A 7391-nucleotide genomic window follows, 5' to 3' on the forward strand; every position below is an offset into this window, starting at 1 on the left:
TGTAAATTTGATTGCAAAAGGAATGAAACATTTTCTCATGTATGTTACTACTGACTTTCTTTCCACAGATTCTTCTAATCTCTGGAGGAGTTAAAAGATTAAAGTAAAGCAGTGATACATGATGTTGTTGAAAACTTGGTTAAGTAAAGGTAGCATTGAGGTACTTATTTTTTACAGTGGTGTTGATGTATTTGCCATAATTTACAACAGGATTTACAACAAACAGACTACTTTTGCTGTTTTAATTAAATGTGACTGGTTTAAAAGGTGAAAGTGGTAAAAAGGAATTACAAATTGTTGTTTGCCTGAAGAGGGGTGTAGCATTTGTCATTTAAAAACATTTCTAACTTTAGATTGACTGTTTCAATACAAAAAATATGAATTAAACCCAGAAAAGATACTCAGTCATTTGTGGTCTCACAGAGCTGAATAAATATCGAAGAACACATAGTAAAAAGTTCTGACAACCATTATAACCTTTGCAGTCTATAAACATATTGCTCATAAAACCAGAGTTGGCCTCTGTACACTAATTTCCATTCTTTAGTCAGCTACCCCTGCCAATGGAACATCGACTATCATAACATTATCAGACAGAGAGATTTGCATTAGAAATGTTTACATGATTCACAAGCCTCATGGTAATGGGGTTTGCTTGCAAGAACTGGAGGTCCATCTTACTGTTAAAACAAGAAGGAAACTGTGCCATGGCTGACTTACTGCTCAGCATTGTGGTGGATCCTGTCCTCATTAGCTCATCCATTAAGTACCTTATTTTTGTAATTGCAATTATGGGACAGCTTTAATTCATTTTTCTGCTAGACCTTTCTCTGTGTCTCCTTCAGCAGTAAGAGTTGTAGTCCTGTGTGGGTCTACTCATATCCTCTGGAACCTCTAGTGTGCTTTAGAATACTCATGGGATTTTTGTGTTCCTTTTATGCCATTTATAAAACACCTGCTGATGATGGAAAGGCTCTTTGCAGGCTCCTGGGTAGACTGCTGTTCACTTGGCTTTCATCAGTAGGGATTCTTCTTTCCATAGCTGGGTGACAAGAGCATGATCTGACTGAAAACCTGCAGGGCACATGAAGCTCCTTCAGCTCTGTCATATTGACATTATTCTGCCTTCTCTTAATGGAGACATTTAAAAAAAAAGCTATGGTGGAATCACTCAAGGGAAAAATGATACATCTGAGCCAGTAAACTGATGTCAAGAGAACTAATCTAGGATTAATCTGGTTTGTATTGAAGATTATGAAATTTAATAGTCATTGAATGCTGAATGTAGTATTCAATAGTCTGTAATAGTCATTGAATCAGTGAGATGCTTTCCATTGACTGGTGTGGGTTTGGCTCAGAGCTTTGTTATCTCTTTTTGCTATATCATTCCACCAGGCAAAACTGTTTTTGTTAAGTAAATCAGAGAAAATAATTAGAGCACTACTTTATCCATTTTCCCATAACTTACTTTCTGTTTCCTGGGGAATAGATTGCTTTACGGTTAAGAAAATATTGAGAAATACATGGACTTTGACATTTTTATTCATATTAATAAAACCATGTTATTATTGTTATTTTTATTTTTTTGATCAAGATGAAGAAAAATAAGATAGTTCCACCTTGAGCTATGCCCAGGTATTGCAGATGACTGATAGCCTCAGTGCTGTGTGTGTACATTTGAAACTAAAAAAAACTGTCTGCGAGTTGGTGTTGGTATATAACTACCATTGGCAAAGTATACACTCAAGGAAAGGAAAGGAAAGAAAGGCACAATGTTTACTGCAATATCGTGCCAGAGAACTGTGTGGTATGATTTATCATTTCTTCCACCTGCCATATAAATATTTTTTTCTTCTCCATCAATGGCAACTTCCAGCCTTTGTTCTAAAAAGATAGATGCAAATGTGATTTGCTTTCTTGCAGTCAGAGGGACTCCCCATAATGATCAACATTAGGCTTGTACTTACAGGTCTGAGCAAGTAGGCACTTTCATGCTATTGAGGATTTTATTTTCTGCTCTGGACAAAAAGGTATATTTCTGACAGCACACACAATTCATAGTAGTGAAAAAACATTACTATGGGACATTCAGTATCTCCTATGGCAGTGGCTACTGCAGTGCAGTGAAAGCACAAAGTAGATAAATATCCTGTTGGAGGAACATTTTCATAAAATCTGAGACATTTGTTTACAGTTTTTGTAGTTTATTGGTTTTGTTTGCTTGTTTGTTTTTTAATTTTGCTCGTGTTTCCTTTTCTAAGTTCTGGTTTCTTCGTTGGCATCTACTCAAATTCCTGTATTTTAAATTGTTGCTATTGTCAAAAATTGAAAACTCATTAAATAAAATTGGTAAATTGTTAAGAAAATACTAATATAGTTTCATTACCACCTTCCTAAGTATTTTTTTATTTATGGGCTTTGATTTTTATATGTTTCTTCTCCACAAACTTGTGAATTTAAATTCTTTTGAATCATCCTTATAATTCTTGATGCATCTTTAAAATTACTTCTTATATTTGTTGCTATTGCTTTTTGTAATTATGATTTTTCTCTAAGAAGTATAATATATAGTATATAATAGATACTGAAGTATACTTTCTCCATTTTGTTTACAGTAGATGTAACAGTAAAAACCTTCTTTTATTATATCCTATCCCAGCACATTTAGACCTGGATCCTTCATTGAATTCTAAACATCTAAGCTCCTGCAAAAGTTGCTGTCTCTCATGGCATCTCAAGATATTTGGAGAATCTCAATAAAGCTTTCCTTCCTGCTTTTATTCTATGTACACCTTCCTGGTATTATTAATAAGATTATAATTCTCTTTCTGGGGAAAAAACCCAACAAACCACAAGTAAAATTTGGACTATGAAAACACCAGAATTCACTAGACCATGACAAAAACTTCAACAGCATTTTCCTCCTATATTTTAATCCAGATTGTTTAAGGGCTCAACAGTTATCAAAGAAATAATGACCAAGCCACTACTTCTCCATGCATTATCTCCTCACCTTTAATGTTGCAGAATTCTTTGTGTGCTGGGCTTACCTCTCTTGTACAATGTGTGAGCACTTGGGTCCAAGGAGAACTTTGTCCATTTATATAGGTATATTCAGGCTTTGAGTTAATATGAATTATATGCTCATATTTATATTATCTTGTATTATGGTTCTACATGTAATCACAACCATATTTATTACATTGATTTTGCCATTAATTTTCAAATATGCATAGTTTTTTGCAGAATTTACTAATAGAACCTAAACAGTTTAGGGGTATTTGATCACAGAATTAGGCATAACATGCCAACTTTTTAAATCCAAATTATATGTGGTAGTTGTAATGACAGTTCACAGAATGTGAAGCTCTCCAAAATAAGCTTTCTGTGTCTATTATCTTTGGCTCAGCATTTTCTAGAAAAATTTTCCTCATAAGTTTTCTTAATAGAGAAAGCCAACAGCATTATGTGTATAGCACATCTTTCTTCTTCTTTTCTTTATTCTTTCTATTGTTGTACTTACTGCTTCACTTCCATTTTTTAAAGAGTGCTGCAGTAAGAATGAGTCATTGGCCAAGGACAGCTACTGCCTAATACTGCAAGAGCAAATCAGGAAAACAAAAGCAGAGAAAAAAAATTGCAATTTGTTTCCTAGCAGTGACACAAATCTTTAATAATGTTTAATTGATTATACTTTCTTGCTCAGCATTTACACTAACAGAAAAATTATTACAGTCTGTAATGTGCAGGACTCAAGCACTGATGAATGGTTTACTGCGTCTATCAGCTACTTAATTAGAATTAATTATTCATAGACTTCCCCGATGAAAGACCTCATTATTACAATAATCATATAATGTAGGTTCTCAGTGTTTTCTGAAATACCTTGCATAATGTGGTTATGGAAATTGCTTGTGATTTTAGTCTAGCAAAAACAAAGATTAGAAAGAAGCCCTGAAATGTGGTCTGGCAGAATTTTCCCATTGCTCTACATCAAGGCAATGCAGCAGATTGCACAGCCTGGTGCATAGCCCAGAACAGCCCCTCCATAGGAGCATGGGATGAGTATTTGCCCTTGCCCAAGTAGGCTGTGAGAGAGGCTGTATGTTCCTAGGGAGGTTGTGGCAGGATCTCAGCAAGCACAGTGCACTACTGAGATCTGGGGAGGATGGGAGCAGGTGAGTGGCAGTTCTGTCCACAGGCAGACCTCTGCAGACTGCTCAGGTGATGGGCTAGAATCTTTCAGAAAGGTAATGTCTCCCTGGAGAGTGTCAGCTATTGCTAAGAGCCATCAACTAATGCTAGCAGATGTTTCCTTGTGGGAGGCAAGAGGAGAGCAAGGGGAGCAGATGCTTTGAGGGAGCTGGAGAGCCAAAGCTGTCTCGTGGAGTGCAAGAGTCCTCAGGGTGGAAGCCAAGAAAATTCCTGGCACTGCACACTTTCCTTGCAGATCCAGATGAGATGTTGAGTTTGTTAGAACACTGCTACCTTAATCATTCCTGAGCATTTTTCATTTCTGATGTTACAACATATTTTTCCTTTTTGATGTTACAACAGAGAAACCAGCATCTATCCATTTATTCTTGGAAATGAGGCTAAGTTTACCTAATTGATGTTGTAGATTAACTAGAATCATGGAGAAAGATCTCAATCTCTCTAAGCAATAAATGATCTGAACTGCTTTCTGCATTGTGATTGATGATGGCTGTCAAGTCTAGCTGCTGAAGTATCTCACTTGGGCTTATTAGTGGGGGTGAGATCCATTGATTGTTCAGGCTGGGTTTCATCTGGAACATACTTTTAGGCTTTGGCGCATACCCATAAATTTCTTGTAAGGACAAAGGCCCAGTGACTGTGCTGGTGATTTCTAGATCAATGCCTATTAGCTTGTTGCTACCGGAGCTGTGAATGTAAGAGATAATCTCACATGGAAATGCAAGTTGCAGAAATATGGGGATGGAGAAAGAAAAGGAGAGAATTGGGAAGGAAGGGGAAAAGAAGGGAAATGGATCAATACCCTTCCCTTGTTCTGTAAAGAACATGAGATACTTTGTGTAATTAGTATTGCTCATCTGACAAAATGCATTCAAACAATTTTGAAGTTTTCTGTGATGTTAGGATAAAATAGCAGTGCCTAGAATAGCACACCATTATTAATTCTGAAATTGTTTCAAAGTCCCCTTTTCCTCCCACTTCACACATTACATAGACACAGTTACTGTTATTTTTATGCTTAACTCCCAGTGTCTCTGAAAATGAACAATGAAGTATGCTCATATAATGCTATCAAGAAAAAATACATACATTATTGAATTCTGTTTCAGTTACACAGGTCTAGAGCACGTTCCTTAGCTATGGGGCTGAAACTCGTTCAACTGAAGGTAATTGGTAAAGCAGTCCTTTAACTTTTCTAGTATTTGAAAATACAGAAATCAATTTAACAAATTTCTATTGACTGGCTTGCATGAAATACTGCACAACCATCAGCTTTTCACAGGAGTAGATGTAAAGCTATAGACTTTAGTCCAAGCCTGTCAGATAATTGTGGTCATCTTGTAAATGACAAAAAGCTGCTTTTACCCGAGAGTTCTTGCTGTGATGTTGCTGTGTGTCCTGCTGACATAGAGCTGGTGGGAGTGGGGTTTTGCTGCCCCTTGTAGTGCCATGGGGTTCACTCTGGCCAGGGGAAGGCGAGTGCTGGAGGAGCCCCTTCGGTATGTCTATTTCCTGGGATGCGAACCCTCGTGTGGCAGGCTGCGGGCACTGCATCGGCACGGGAACGGGGAGCCTTGGGAAGCCTCAACAGACGTTTGCCTCTACTGCGACAAAATTCAGCCTGATTAGATGTTATATCTCTAAAGGAAGGATCGGCTGCCAGAGAAAGGGAAGAAACTGCACAGTCGCTTCCCTGTTTCTTTCCATGAGCTGGAATGGGAATGAGTACAGCAGAATTTGACCTCACGAGTTTTTTGTTTTCCCCAGATACTTGGGAATGGTCATCTGGGGTGGTACTAATAATGAGTCAAAACAACTCTTAGCTTCCCACAGGAAAGAGTATTTGTGCTTATGCCTGTGAATCAAATTCATTTCACTTACCATGAGTCAAAAATGAATCATGATGGATATAAGCATAAATCATGACTGTCTTGTGATTATTTTCTCTTTCTGAAAGCCTGGTGTATATGTGTATATGCTTAGTGCTTGGCTACTCTTTTTTTTTTTTTTTTTCCTCCTAGTAAATCAATATATTTTAACTAATCATTATCTGTTCATTTTTGAACACAAATATCTTTCTTTAGCATGTATATTATCTTCAATATCTTTGTTCTATGACTGTTCATAACTTGCCATTCATACTGCCTAAAGTGTGCTAGGTCTGTTGTGAAGGGTCGAGGCAATGTTTTGCCCTAAGCTAGCATGGGACTGGGCAATGCAAAAATAAGATTAAAAAGTATTTCAGTCACCACTTGGAATACAAATGTATTTACTCACATTGGATTTCATAACGTGCATTCCTTCTTAAAGGAGCTGGGAAAACACCACAGTCATATCTACGTTAGGAAACAAAGGTGGGTCAAAGCTAACATGACCAACAGGCATGAAGGAGAGGATAAGAGAAGAATAAACATGATGTTTTGTGCTGGTGTTTTAAGAAATTGCAGAATTCATAGAATTCATAGAATGTTAAGAGGTTGGAAGGAACCTTAAAGTTCACCAAATCCCCCTGCCATGGACAGGGACACCTCCCACTAGGCCAGGTTGCTCAAGGCTTTATCCAACCCACCCTTGAACACTGCCAGGGTTGGGACATCCACAACTTCCCTGGACAACCTGTTTCAGTTTCTCACCACCCCCAATATAAATAAATTCTTCCTTATATCTAAGTTTCCCCTCTTTTAATTTGTTCCCATTACTCCTTGTCCTATCACTAGAAAATTAAATTAATATGGATGTCACTAAGGAGAGATTTGTGCCGATATTCTTAATGTATGGCAATGGCACCCTTATTTAACTCTCACTAAGTAATGTTCTGTTGGCTAAATTTCACTTTTTTCCCATAGTCATTTCAAAGTTCAGTTCGCCATTATTAAGGAATATGGGTTTTACTGGATCTATTTTACTGACAAATACCTGATTTTAAAATGTGTCTGACTAATTAAATTGAGTCTTACTGAAAACACAATATTTTCAAATTTTGTACTGTTCCAGGACTGGATAATTACACTTCTGTTTTTTCACAGTCTGAAAATGTAATGGCTATTTATATATTTTTATTAAATCATAGGTCTGTCCTCACTTATTGGGGCCAGGTGATCATTTCTTGTAACATCCTCTATATATCACAGGCCATCATATTACTACCATCTCCTGAACTAAGTCTGAAAAGTATC

The sequence above is a fragment of the Myiozetetes cayanensis genome, unplaced genomic scaffold (assembly GCF_022539395.1).
Source record: "Myiozetetes cayanensis isolate MyiCay16 unplaced genomic scaffold, myiCay2020 scf7, whole genome shotgun sequence".
Taxonomy (NCBI): domain Eukaryota; kingdom Metazoa; phylum Chordata; class Aves; order Passeriformes; family Tyrannidae; genus Myiozetetes; species Myiozetetes cayanensis.